Source organism: Myotis daubentonii, chromosome 6, assembly GCF_963259705.1.
Source record: "Myotis daubentonii chromosome 6, mMyoDau2.1, whole genome shotgun sequence".
Classification (NCBI taxonomy): Eukaryota; Metazoa; Chordata; class Mammalia; order Chiroptera; family Vespertilionidae; genus Myotis; species Myotis daubentonii.
This window is the reverse complement of record NC_081845.1, coordinates 7,964,256-7,980,131: the sequence shown is the minus strand read 5'-3', so window position 1 is coordinate 7,980,131 and position 15,876 is coordinate 7,964,256.

Here is a 15,876-nt window from a genome sequence, read left to right as displayed (position 1 = left end):
CGGCATCTGCCTGCAAATGAAATTCTGTGGCTATACAATAAAGTATGTAGTTGAGGGCTTTTGCCCAGGTGTTTTAACACTTTTAAGTAAAAGTGTGAGTATCTAGGTCTTGGAAGCTGGTCTGAGAAAAGAAAGCAAGAAGAGTTTAGAGGAATCTATCAGAGAGAAGTAAAAACATATATTCATACAATGACATGTCCATTAATGGTCACAGAAACATTATTCATAATAGCTCAAAAGTGAAATTATTCAAAAGCCCATCAACTGGTACACAAATAAACAAAATATAGATACTCACACAATGAAGTCTATCTAGGATTTAAAAAGAGAGGTACTGATACATATCATAACATGGATGAACCCCCAAAACAGTATGCTAAGTAAAAGAAGCCAGATGTAACACTCTACATGTTGTATAATTCCATTGATATAAAATGTCTAGAAAGGGCAAATTTATAGAGATAAGAGAGTGGTGGCTGCCAAGAGCTGGGGGTAGAGGGTATTGCTATTGTCATACCTCATGAGATGTTTTAGGTACACTGGGCAGAAACTGAGTTATTAAATACAGGGAAGAAAATATAAGCTGTTTTACTTCATTGTGAATCTACTTTTTTGCCTTATGGGCAAGACATTACTTAATTACAAACTTTTAAGAGTCAGAAAGGGTTCATTAAGTGTCCACAAGTGACATATACTTTCAGGTGGAAAAATAAGTTCCTATCAATCTCTCTCAGCTCTGCTTGTATACAAAGGACCCAAAGTCAACATTTGCATTTTGGTTGATTATGAAGAACATGACATTTAAGTATGAAATAATGGGCACAGAGAATACTTCCCTTTGATTTAGGATAACATTTTGTTGTTGCACCATTTCAACCCATAAATCAGCCGATTCCCGTAAATGTCACAAACTAATTTGCATATTGTCAGAAAAGAAATATTCTACAAATATCTGCAGCCAGGATCTCTCCCTGTAATTAGCTTCTCATTATGTAGCTCACCCTTCAATTCAATCCAATAGTCCTTTGTGCTAATTGCATAATATTTCATTGTTAGCAGAATGTGCAATAGTGCTCTCACTATTTAACAGAAGTTGGATGCTTAATCTAGACCTTTTGTAATTAAAGTAAATTGCTTGGCACATAGTACTTACAAAGTTTTGGTTTAGTTATTGAACTTTATTATACTTAAAATATGGATAGATACATTTATTATTACTTTTTATTTTTTAAATATATTTTTATTGATTTCAGAGAGGAAAGAGAGAGAGAGGTCAATGATGAGAGCGAATCATTGATCGGCTGCCTCCCACACACCCTACACTGGGGATCAGCCCACACCTGGGCTGTGTCCTGACTGGGGATCGAACTGTGACCTTCTGGTTCAGGTTGACACTCAACCACTGAGCCACGCCAGCCGGGCCAGATAGGTACATTTTAAGTGAGGTGTTTCATAAGTGTGATGAATTACTCAACAATTCATCTCCTGAATAGCTCAGTATTTCCTTGGATTTCTCATTCTTAACGTTTAATATTATAAATTCACCCCTACAGCTGGGATAAAGGAGGACAGACTGGGATTGTTACAGTCAGAGATTAATAAGAGAGCTTGGTGGAGTGGGAACCCCTGCTCATGAGGAAGGAGCTTCCCGGCTGCAATTACTCCCGGGAACTGAGGAGAAGGCACCGTGGAACGTGAGGCCCAGCACTGCAGGGTGAGCCTACTTCCTGCAGCCGCGACCCCTGTGGATCACTAGTTGTGACGATCTGAATTTTCAGTTCCCTAGTGCCTGACTGACAGTTATTCATAGCCAATCTTATTAAATTAACTGCCGTGGTTTCTCTTCCTTGACCAGATCCTAACTCGTAGAGGAGAGAAAACTGAAATAATGTCAGGAAGACTGAAACAGGGAGAAAGCCAATAGGAAAGAACAAAGCAAAGCCCAAAGTTTTCAAGTATTCGAGGGAACTGTATCCTGGGAACTGGAAAACATACCCAGGATTTATTTAGGGACTGGAAATGGGGGACAAGGTAAGAAAGGCAGAAGCCTGGTTACTAGAAGTAAGACCAGGAGCACACTTTCTTCAGTAAGTTCTTAGTTCTGGTTCATTATCAGAGTCACTTAAGGAATTTTATAATAATGCATATGCCTAAACCCCACAATGGACTTGCAAAGTCAGAATCTCTTGGCATAGAGCCCAGAGACATGAATTTACTAAAAGCTCTACTAGGTAATTCTGCTATTCTTCAGGCTTGAGAAGCACTAAACAAGGACTCCTTATTCTTCTCTTCCTTGACCATAGCCATCATGACAACCCCCACCAACCCGAGATCAGGCCTGAGCCTATCACTGGAACCAGGGGAAGACGCTGAGAACACAAGAAGCCTGTGGACAAGCTGGCTACATAGCAACTTCACTGCAGAACAATTGTCACCTTCAAAGTTCTGCCAAGTCTTATAGCCAATAAAAGATGGCCAACACAGAGAGGCCTCAAGGTTTTTTGTTTTGTTTTGTTTTGTAAGAGTATTTAAAATAGTTATCTGGCATACCGATAAAAATCCCTCTCACCCATTCCCTTGCTTCAGTTCAAAAATCTCTTTGGCCTTGTCCTCTTGCTCCATCCCAACAAATAAATATAATTTTCACTTCTCACTGAGACTTCTCCCTGTTTGGGATTTTTTTTCATGCAGTGACTATTGGCACACAGCAATTTTGAATAGGATGTTAATTTATTTTATTTTTAATCAGGTTAGATTTTCGTATTTTAACTCTACTGATATCTTAAATAGAATAGGATGTTAATTTAAACCAAACAGAATTGGCAGCATTAGTTGTTCCATGGCTTCATGCCACATTATGCTATTTTTCAAACAAATTTTGCCTATAATTTTAGTTTTAATTGTATCTCTGATAAATCACACCAAAGCAAAATATGATCTAGAAAGATAATAACCAAGCTAAACTTTATAGCAGGTGAAACCTCTCTTTGTAAAGAAAAAGCAGGAGAATCACAAGATAATCTGTTTCAAAACTCAGTTAATTGGTGCTAAGTACTATCCAATTGCACAGGGTGCCATCCAGTTGAAATTGAGCCGGGCCACCTGACTCCTGCTTCCCCCGGAGAAGCCCATGCCGTACGCACCAGCTGCCATGGATGTGGTTCAGAAAGCTGTCCCCGAAAAGAACTCGGGGCCATCTGTGCTTGCCGTTCTGTTCATAAAATGTTCTCCAAATTATAGACCTTCATCCGGTAACCTCACATCAAGACATTCTCCAAAAGAAGATTTAGAGATCATCACTCATTGTCATTTCTTGTTTCATGAGGAGGTTACCGTGATTTGAAGGGAAGCGGGGGGAAGGGAATGGTTGGAATCTAACAAGACTGCGAACTATATTTTCATCTTTCTAGGGTCAGGCACTGTCTGACAAAAAGCAAATAAACAAATAAAAAAACCTGTATGCTGAATTGTACTGAAGATCTTGTCAAGTGCTGAGCACAGTGCTAGAACTTTAACAATATTATCTCATAATGGAAATAATAGTTTTTATTATCCTAAAGAAAGGTGAGGAAACTTAAAACTTAGACTCATTGGTTACTGAGTGTCAGATTCGAGATTTAGATATAGAAGTAGTGACTCCACACCTCTATTTGGCAATTTGCATTATCTCACACTCTTTTTAGTCTTTCTGATTGTCTAGAACTTCAGCTTTGATTGTGATTTTTTTTTCTTGAGCAAACCTTTGACACAAGTTTTTTATGTCTCCTGAGAGAAAGGTGAAATGATTAACACAGTGAGGGTAATGTAGCAGTAAAATTATTTTAAAATTTTATGTTTAGAAGATAAGGAGTTTTAAAACATGTAGACGTAACAACAGAGGACTTAGACACAAAGTAGAGTCAAGCCAGGCAAAACATATATGTTCAATAAACAAGAAAAATGCTAAAATGCATTAAAGAAGTGAAAAATAATATTTATATTTAGTTCTTTTTTTAATGTATTTTTATTGATTTCAGAGAGGAAGGAAAAGGGAGAGAGAGAGAGAGAGAGAGAAACTTCAATGATGAGAGAGAATCATTGATCATCTGCCTCCTGTATGCCGTACACTGGGGAAAAGCCAGCAACCCGAACATATGCCCTGACCAAGAATCAAACCACTGACCAACAGACTAGGTTATATCTAGCTCTTTTTACTTTTGTTAAATATATTTTTGTTGATTTCAGAAAGGAATGGAGAGGTAGAGAAAGAAAGAAACATCCATGATGAGAGGGAATCATTGATCGGCTGTCTACTGTACACCCCACATTGGGGATTGAGCCCAAAACCTGGGCATGTGCCCTGACTGGGAATTGAACTGTGACCTCCTGGTTCATAGGTAGATGCTCAACCACTGAACCACACTGGCTGGGCTATATTTAGTTCTTTTTTTAAAAAAAGGAAACTTTTGCTAAAGCCATCATTTACTGTTGAAGACCATTCAGTTAGTGGATGCCAGAAACATTGTAAAGATATCTAAATATATTGATGTGAAACATAGGTGTGGCATCCCCATACTTAATGCACTGGTGAGGAAAGAAATGTAAGTAAGCCATGGCTGACACTGACCACATGTCCTTTATGGTATTTATCTACCATGCCTCCACTCCTAAAAACAGTGCCAAATGAAAGAACCATGACTAATGAAGATGACAAAGGTAATTTGAAATGCAGTCTGAATCCAAGCATATGGCATATGACATAGATATATAGCAGTGATGGCGAACCTATGACACGCTTGTCAGAGGTGACACTCGAACTCATTTTTTTGGTTGATTTTTCTTTGTTAAATGGCATTTAAATATATAAAATAAATGTCAAAAATATAAATCTTTGTTTTACTATGGTTGCAAATATCAAAAAATTTCTATATGTGACACGGCACCAGAGTTAAGTTAGGGTTTTTCAAAATGCTGACACTCCGAGCTCAAAAGGTTCGCCATCACTGATATATAGCGTCAACATAAAATAAAATGGAAACCAGACTTGAAAATGTCCCAAGCAGACAAAACCATTTAGTCCATGTAAGGAAAACTAAACGTAGTTTATTTCGTGAACATAAGAGAAAGTTAACTTGGGTTCTATCTTGTAAACACCTCTGATCATCATAAGTAAGTCTCTCTGTTCATGAACAGCTTCCCATTCAGTAAAATATTCATAGCAAGTAAAGCTCTCTAAATTTCCTTTTGAATATATTAACCTAATGATATATATGACACATCATCTATATTCTATGTATTATATTTATAACATGTAACAACTGCCAAGAACCGAAGTGAGAAAGAAGTTATGTAAATATGTTTTAAAAATCTGACATAGCAGTTGGAATACAAGTCAGCAAGTCATCTAAGAAAAATGGTAATACAGTTTGTTCAGTCATTCATGCATGTGCTAGAAAGTGTTACATGTTAGAGGTTATATGATTTTCAGTATCTATTCAATGTATCTAGATATAGTCCCAATTTAGTGAAGATTAAATGTATTTAATTTTTTTTATGTTGGGCAATGAATTGGAAAAGACTTTTAAGAGTATGTAAAAGATGGAAATTAGGAAAAAAAGAGAAAATACAGAGTTTAAAAGATTGTTTTAAAACATATGATTAGGGTGATCAAGCTGTTCCCGGGGCCAGGTTTCTATTTAGTAGCCATTATTACCACAACATGATGAGAAATTGCCTGTATAAAAAAATTAGTTCCCAAAATCTGTTGTACTTTTGCCACTTAAAATGAAGCTTCACATGATCTATTGCACTCCCACTCAAAAGACACATCAAGACTGCCTTTCCATAATTACTACTTTCCCTTCATTATTAATTATGGTGCACTTTTTTCTATAAGCCGTCTGCCCATTCACATGCAAAGATGGGGATGGACTGACCTTTCATGAGAAATAACTTATTTAATTCAAATCATATTAAAGTTGGTTATGCCCGGCTGATGTGGCTCAGTGGTTGAGCATTGACCTAGGAACCAGGAGGTCACGGTTTGATCCCGGTCAGGGCACATGCCGAGGTTACAGGCTGGATCCCCAGTGGGGGCTGTGCAGGAGACAGCCAATCAATGATTCTCTCTCATCATATAGATATGTTTCTATATCTCTCTCCCTCTCCCTTCCTCACTGAAATCAATAAAAAAAATATTTTTAAAAAATACTCTTGAAGCTGGTTTAACAGTTGGCTTCAGGCAGATGAGCAGATTTTTCTGAAGAAAATTTGAGAAAAATTCCTCTCTTATGTTATATTTTATCCCATATCAAGTAGCAAGATGATATTATTTATTTATAAGTAATACAGGAGTAATCTGGAGGTTTTGCCTAATTAATGACATGTAAGATGAATGCCTAAATAGGTCAGTTAAAATGTTCATATAGTTCTCTCTGTATATACATTGCATCCCTCAAGATCCATCTGAAATACCCCCTCTGTGGAAGCTTTGCAAATTTCAAAGCATCCTCATCACAGTGAGGAGGAGGGCTTCTTCCCTGAACCTGAACCTCAGTGGAGGCATCCAAACCTATCTTGTCGCATTTAGTTTGTAGAATCCCACATTCAGGACACATATCGGTAACAAACACTGGAATCCTAAAGCCCAGAGGGTCAAAGTTGCGCCTGACCTATCACTTTGCAGCTACTAGCATAGAACTTGAATGCTGTAGGTGCTCAATAGCCTATCTAATAAAAGGCTAATATGCAAATTGTCCCCTTGGGAGTTCCACTGGGAGATGGGGAGTTTGATTGCTCGCTATGACATGTGCTGACCACCAGAGGGCAGCATGGAACATAGCGGGCAACCAGCAGCAGTGGCAGGGTGCTGAGGGAGCGAGGGAAGGAGGAGGCAGGGAAGTGGGGAGGCCAGGAGGTGGAGAACCTGATCAGCCCTGATTTCCAGCCAGGCCTAGGGACCCTATCTGTGCACAGTTTTCGTGCACCGGGCCTCTAGTTTTTTAAATAAAGCAAAGAATCTTAAATTTGTGAGTTAGCATTAGATACAATTGTTTACTTTTTAATGTAACACCCAGTGATGATGAAGTCTTGAATTCTTGAGAAATTTAATCTAATGGATTATTTATTGAATAAAATGTGAAGAATTTTATAAGTTTTTTAAATCAGTGTTCAAGTAAAGATAAGGTTATATGCCTGAGGAAAATATTATTGAAGAGCTTCTTAAAAGCTTCATCTTCCCCTTAGATCTCCCAGAATTCTCATGACAGTGAAATGTGCGCTCCACTAGTACCATTAGAGTTAATAGAACATTGAACTGGGATTGATGTCACAAGTACATTCTAAACTGCCCTAAGTTCTGGATATGTTAGAAATGAGAAATGACTGCATAGAACATTGTGGACTATAATGTAAAATCCAAAACATTACTGTACTCATTCAAGTGTGAATTATATTATCGTTCTTTCCTGAAGTGAGCCTTGCTTATGGCATGTTATATATCCAAAATATTGGTATTCATGAGACTATCAGCTGGTAGCTCATGCATGAATTGTTTGCATCAAGTACAATGACAAAAGCATTTTCATTGTCTTTTTCTCACACAGGCAATAAATCAAGCAAATCACTGGGTTATCAGCATTGCTCCAAATTATTCATATGTGTATGAAATAATTTTTTATTATTACGAACATTTTATAAATATTTAATTCTGCATATTAAAAAAAAAGAAATGAACGTTTTCGACTTATTCTTATTCTTTTATTCATATTCTCTCATTCTGACCAGGCTGAGAAAAGCAATTGTCTTTCCTACCTCAATTAGTCCCACAGGACTCATTTCGCCAATGAAAATTCCCAAATAATTTAAACCTATGTCCAATAGAAACAAAGACAAATTAGTGGAACAAGAGCCAAACCTATGATAGAACATTTTCTTTTACTCTAAGATACCTCTTTATTAAGTGAATTGTTCTGTTTGTGAAGTTATCAGTCTAGCCTCTAAACCTATTTAGAAGGAAGCTTGGGATTTTATCTCAATGAATGGACTGATTCGATGTTACATAATATAATAGAAACTATTACAACCAGGGCCTCTGGAAATAAGGAGTATGCCTTTGTAAGATGGTTTACTTTGTAACAGAGACAAGGATGCTACAGCTGTGAAAGGAAAAAACGGCACTCAGCTCTCTGTTCTCCTTTGGCCAACCAAAGAAAAAAGCAGTAAGAAATAATGGTGAATAAAAGGAAGAAAGGACTAAATGAAAGAAGGGTTCGGTCACCTTGACAGAGTTACATAATCTTCACATGGGGTTTAGACTGTTAAGTATGTCGCTTGTTAAGAAACTGAAGCCTAGATTGGATACACTTGTCTAATTTTAGATTTCTCTAGGTATTATTATTTTAAAAATTATTTTTATTGATTTCAAAGAGGAAGGGCAAGGAAGAGATAGAAACATCAATGATGAGAGAGAATCATTGATCCAGCTGCCCCCTGGACACCCCACACTGGGGATCAAGCCCACAACCTGGGCATGTGCCCTGACCTGGAATTGAACGGTGACCTCCTGGTTCAGGTCGACGCTCAGCCACTGAGCCACGCTGGCTGGAGTCTAGGTATTATTTTAACACATCTTGGAAAAGGTGATTATAAATCCTAACTCAACTGTGTCAGAAAAAAAAAAAAGAAAAAAACAAGAAAACATCAAATTTACAAGTCTCTACCGCGGGAACCATGAGTAGTCACATCTCTGCTAAAGTTCTCGTTGTTTCCCCTACTGTCAAATGGAAGGACAGAACACAAGCAAGACATTCTAGGCCAAAAAGTAGTCCTCTCTAGGAAACAAAGCTAAGGAGAGGGGAAATGAGGTTTCCAGAGGGGCATCTGATTAAAGAAAAGAAGCCAGGCAGACGGAAGCACAGAGGCTAACATAATGGCTATTTTGGCCCAGTGAGTGCTGACCACGGGAGAAAAGGGGTTTCCATTGTTACTCTTCCTCCTATCTGACAAAGTCTAAAGGCTTCTAGGTCACCATGTACCCAGTTTTATCAGAGTGACTTTTAGATGCCACATAACTATATAATTTATCTTCTGGCTGAAGTTAATCAAATAAACCAGGAGTTCTTTGAGGGCCAGGTTGACCCTGACCTGCACATAGTCATTCTTCATAGCTTTTTCAATGAGGAAACTATTTCCGTCTTAGGCAGTCTTAAAAATAACAAGGAGCATTTTCACAAGAACCTAGACATGAGGTGGGGGGAAGATAACCATTTTCAGGTAGCTTTTCTTTCCAGCACATGATTACACTCTTTATGTTTTGATGTTAGACTTTCAGGCTGGCCAGCACTTATAGGGAAAAGAAAAGAAAGGCTACAGTGACTGGTCAAAATGCCACCGATTGGGATGGAAAAATAATGTATAAAAAAATGATGAAATCAACACATCTAGATAAAGGTTTTAGGGATATCCACCTTGTCCTGAGTGTCAAGATGTAGGGGAGGCACCTCACCAGACTACAGCAAATGATGACATCTGGAAAAATCATTCTCCGCATAATCAGACCAAAAAAAAATAAATGATGGATGACTTAACAAACAAGTTCCTTCTTTTTTGGTGTCATTTACACATTATTAATGATTCATTCTAAAATTACTGAGTTTAAGATAAATACCACTTAGATTAAATTATGTGAACTATAATGTATTTGATTTTAATTATCCACTCATTTATCACAGTGGGTGGTTAATTTCCTGAAACCTCATTTAGGCATGATCAGAAATGTTTAATTATTCATAAATAAACTGTGTATTTTTTTTATTTTTTAAACTTTTATCAGTGCTATCATGCTCACATTCAAACAGTACTACAAAGTTCAAGCACTTATTTTAAGGGCTCAATTAGTTCTACAGGATTTGCCAAGGAAAACAGCTTCCTTAGACCCCCTCACGCCATCTTACCCTCCGGGCAATAATTTTAATTCTTTTGGGTGTTCACCCCTGCGTAAAGTATTTAGACTGCCACACCCTAACTTTTCAATGTTAGACATAATCTATGCATTCGTACTGTTAAAGGTGAAGGCCACTTCTTTTCCTTCGCCTCTATGTACTCCACAGGCACACTTCTTACTTCCCTGTCTCTTTAATATTGTAGATTATCATTGTAAGTTGGGTTATCAGATCATATAGAAGTGGAACAAAAAGCTGATTGGGAGGTTTGCACAAGAATGGAGCTTCCGTTTGTGGATTTCACTCAGATCTGTGTTAGGGGAGGTAGATCTTGAAAGGAATCAGAAGTCTCTTCAAGACAGCTACCTCGCAGGAGACCACTGTAGCTTCTACAGGCACAGGGACAGCCGCTCTCTAAGACTGGAGAGAACAGGAACTCCTACTGGCCAAGGAGGCTTGGCAGGACTTAGGGTTTGGTTTTCTCCGCTTTGTCAGAATCTGCTCACATTTTATTATCCCAATTTCTCAGGATTCGATCTTTCACAAGTAATGTCTTAAGTTTAACGTAAGGAATCCCAAAACTCTCAGCCTGCCAACATTACTTTATTTTCTGTGGGACTGTGTTCATGAAGGTACAGTATAGAACTGTATCATCAGCTATTATCAAATACTGACGGAAGAAAAAGACACTAAAAGCTCTCTATATTTGTATAACTACATAAGTAGTGCCGATTTTGTTTTTTATTGTGCTCACATCAAAACAACCATGATAAATTCAGGGTCATAAAAATAAGATTATTCTCTTGAGGAAGTCTAATGTTTCCCCTTATTAGATGAGAGTTCAATTATAATAGCTTTTTTTCTTAATCTGGGTTTCCTTTTTATATCTGCCTCCATCCAATGCAGGACTCTTATTCTTTTATCAGAATTGCAATGGTTTTGTGGTTTTATTGCATTTGTCTCTTCTTATTGTATTAGAGCACTTTGCTCAGATCATCACTGTAGTATTGACTACATATATTATTGCTAATTGCTGGCCTGCCCTAGGCAGTGAACTTCTTGGTGCAGAGAACACAGGATATCCACTTTGGCATATCGCTGTGCCAGGCACAGAAAAGATGCCAACACATTTTTATTGATTGCACCATGGAATTATTTACAAGCTACCTCAAATTCTTTTTGGTAGCAGGCAAAGTAAAACATAAATAACAATTCAAGTAAGATATCACAAAGTGTGTTTGGACCTCTTGACATTGGAATAAAATATTTTACTGTCATTCTTCTAGGAAAAGATAATTTCTATGCTATTTTTATAAATAAGAATGTCACAAAAAAATACTAAAAGTTGTCAGTGCTGATTATTTCTCTCAACACAATGTGCTGAAAATCTCTGATGTATAAATCACTATTTTTAAGCACTGGAGAAAATTGCTGAATATAACAGAAGTGTAAAGAATAGTAAGGAAATATAATTTATCATATCAGGTTTCTATTAATGAGATCCAACTTTCTTATACTTCTTAAGAATATGACAATTAGAAGAATGGTAACAAATATAGTAATGTCCTTAGCCTGTCCTTTAACAGAATATCTGTAAGCACCAAAAGGAAACCTTAAAATAAGTGTCATTTAGGTAAATACAGGTGTTAAGTGGAAGAGAAGCACAGATCTATTTCCTATAATGTTCCTTTAAAACAAACTCATTTTGAGAGTAAGAGGCCTATGGAACAAAAGCTAAAATTATCATGGGGTCTTAAGTGCTGGGTTGTATAATAAGCTTTTATTCAGGCACCAGGTTTTCTTAAAAATATATATTTGCATTGATTTCAGAGAGGTAGGGAGCGGGAGAGAGAGATAGAAACATAAATGATGAGAGAGAATCACTGTTTGTCTGCCTCCTGCACACCCCTAACTGGGATGGAGCCCACAACCCAGGTATGTGCCCTTGACTGGAATTGAACTCCCCGGGCCAACACTCTATCCACTGAGCCAAACCAGTTAGGGCCAGACACCAGGTTTGACTTAACGCTAGTAAGTTGTAGAAAAGTAACAGGGATTCCAGCGTTCTAGTCCATAGTCCCTCTGTGACCTCAGGAGAGTCACCCTTTCTTGATATTTCATTGGAAGCTCTGGGAAGAGTAGAAATGATATAATAAGTACTAATATTTGCTAATACGTACTAATATTTTTTTCTTTCTCTGCCTTACTAAATATTACTGAATGATAATTTCCCATCTATATTTCCCTATTTAGGAAGTATGGATTCTATAAGCTAGTAAACAAATTTATACTGAAAGTAAAATAAAAACTATAATTTCAGTTGTTGAATGGTTAGTATTATTCATAAGGGCAAATTTGATGTCAAAATAATATTGTTTCTTATTTCAAAGCAATGGAAAATAGGTGGGAGGCTGGAGATCAATGCCCTGGCAGATCTGGTGTCGGTGAGAGCCCCCTTCCTGTCCCATAGAGACCGCCTTCTCACTGTGCTCTCACGTGTGGAAGAGTGGAGCAAGCACCTGGGGCCTCTTTTATAGGCAACTACTCGTATTCCCAAGGGCCCTGACCTCATGGCTTAATCACCTCCCAAAGGCCCCATCTCCAAATACCATCACATCAGGGATTAGATGCCAATATCTGAATTTTGGAGAAACAGAAACATTCAGTCTATAGCAGTCCCCCTGGTGTATGGTAGGGTAAGGCGGGGATATAAAGATCTGTAAAACCCATCACACTTGGTTATGATTGTTTACATCTTTGTCCCCCACTAGCTGTGGGTGCTGTGAGTCCTTCTTCAGAGATGATTCCCCTTTGTCTAACAGGACCTGGCACCCCATAAAAAACAAACACTCGATGCCCTGCCTGGTTTGGCTCACTGGGTAGAGCGTCAGCCTGGGGACTGAAGGGTCCCAGGTTCGATTCCGGTCAAGGGCATGATGTACCTTGGTTGCGGGCACATCCCCAGTAGGGGGTGTGCAGGAGGCAGCTGATCGATGCTTCTCTCTCATTGATGTTTCTAACTCACTATCCCTCTCCCTTCCTCTCTGTAAAAAATCAATAAAATATATTTAAAAAAACAACAACACTCAAATGAACTACAGAGGGGCCTTGACTTACGAGTGTCCCGACTAACGAGTTTTTCGAGATACGAGCTGTCTCTCGGCCGATTTTTTGCTTTGAGTTGCGAGCTAAAATTTGGGTTACGAGCCAGCTTCAGACACCCCACTGCTAGTTGGTGCAGCGAACGTCACAGTGAACGCCACAACATCAGCCCAGCATCACGTGTCTCACTCGTTCACTTTTTGATTTGACATATGAGCTCCGTATGTCAAATTTGAGTTACGAGCTCCGTCACGGAACGAATTAAACTCGTAAGTCAAGGCCCCACTATAGTGATTAATCTGTGATACCACTGGGACTCCATTTTCCAACCTTCATTCTGTCAACGTTTTCCACAGCTCTCGGTATTTTGAAGCCAAATATGTTTGTTTGTTTGTTAGTTTGGTTTTTAATATATTTTATTGATTTTTTACAGAAAGAAAGGGAGAGGGATAGAGAATTTGAAACATCGATGAGAGAGAAACATCTATCAGCTGCCTCCTGCACAACCCCCCATTGGGCTTGTGCCCATAACCAAGGTACATGCCCTTGACTGGAATCGAACCCCAGACCCTTCAGTCCATAGGCCGATGCTCTATCCACTGAGCCAAACCGGTCAGGGCCAAATATGTTTTATGAAATTTTATTTGTATCAAGTTGTTAATCACCCTGATTATCATCTAACCAGTCAGTACTATCTAATGCTTATAAATAAAAGGAGGTCTTTTATGGCTAGCTTTCAAATTCATTTTAATGTAACATTTTAAAACAGAAATATAGTATAGAGTAGCTTCTAATAATTGGAAATGTATACTTTAAAAGTAAATGTATACTCAAAATTCAGAAAGAAAGAAGGAATATATTTTGGCAGATTATCAGATGTTCCCATCTCTTTTGTATAATGTCTACAGATAATATTTTTATTTATTTACCTATTTATTATTTTCCAATTCTTTGATTTAAATTATGTGATCTTAGCACATGAAAAAAAAAATAATTAAAATTAAGGGTCCCAGGTTCGATTCTGATCAAGGGCATGTACCTTGGTTGTAGGCACATCCCCAGTGGGGAGTGTGCAGGAGGCAGCTGATTGATGTTTCTCTCTCATCGATGTTTCTAACTCTCTATCCCTCTCCCTTCCTCTCTGTAAAAAATCAATAAAATATTTTTTTTTAAAAAAAAAAGAGTATTTGGGGACTTTAAAATTATTTCTTTTTCAACTCTGATGATAACTGAGGTTTGAATTATTTCAAGTTAGGTTATCTCATGATAATATACATAGATCTCATTCATGCTTGCATTATTCAATCTGCTTGAATACATCTGTCACTTTTAATAATATGCTCAATATTTCAACATCATCAATTATTTCCACCTCAAAGTGTTTTGACCTGTAAAAATTAAATCAGTAGTCACAGAACAAAAGATTATACTAAGCACATTTTGAGTAAATTTAAAGAACAGTTGGCATAGCATTTAAAATATAAGATAAACTTGGTATAAAATGAAAACTATAGAAAAAAATGACAAATAGGCATTGCCTCTCCTAACTTGACACACATTGTTTATGTGTAAACATGCAAAAGAGAAATACCCATATGAAAGCCAGTTACAGGACATTAAATCACATTTAAAATATTTTATGCCTGACATGTTTATTTCTCTTGTAAGCTTATTAACAAGCTATCTTAAGATGATGGAAGTATGTTGAAGTATTTTGAAAAAGTAATAAGAAAAATAACTCTCTCCATACCCTGTATTTGATGAAAGATATATAACCCTAAATAGAATTGTTATCTGGGAATAGATACATGATCATTTTCTTCTTATGACTCATTTCTACGTCATATGTAGCCTAATTTCAATGTTTTCCTTTTCATCTAAGATAGCAATCATAGCTCCAGGAGTTGAGAGCAACAAACCAATTGTCCCTATAAAGGTCAGTCTTAGTCATAGATAAGAGGGCGGACATCTGGGGGGTATGATTTCAGAGGCACAAGCAAGGTTCCGGTTCCTAAAATACCTTCTCCTCCATCCCCAAATTCATTCTACAGGATGTATTCTTTTACTTCAGTTAGGGGATAATCCAGACCAAAAATATGAGCTCTTCAAACACATGCCACTTTGACTTAAATTTACAATGAAGACTATCCAAGTAAACCCTTCTAGCTCGAAGGGTTTTGTAATAGAAAGAGAGAGAAGAGGGATTAAGATACAAGGTTCCTAAGCACCCAACACGGGTGGAGTTGGTGGAGTTCAAGGGAAGGGAACAGGCTCATGAGCCAGATACACCTGGACTTACCTAGCCTCTGTCAGTCCCAGGGTAAGCATTTGCAAAACAAGACTCAAAAAAGCATCAATTGGGGGACAGAGGTTGAAGCGAAGGAGGGAGTTACATGGGTGAAATGAGTTTGTACCACCTAAGATGCTTAGCTTACAGTCTCTAACACAGAGAGAGTGCTCAGTGATGGTAGTTACTGTAATTATCTGTTAAAATAGAACAGAAAATTTTCTGTGGCCGATAAATCAGGTGTGCATGGCTGTATGCCTGGAAAGGTCATGAAGGAAAGTTAACCAGGTCACAGTGCATGGCAGACTGCATCCTGCCTCGAGACTCTGGTCTCATGGTTGTTCAACCACTTACTCACCTACTGATAAGGCTGTTCACAGAGCCAGGCTGCAACTTTCCCCGGGAGAAAGAGAAAGGCATTTTGCTCTGACACCTCATGGAGACCTGCAGAAGGTTTTATTCTCGCGGTAATTCAATTCAATAAAAGTTATATGTGGTATAAAATATCACGCAAATTATGCTGGATTTTGACACAGGGATGTTTTTGTTAATGCATTTGTAGGAATA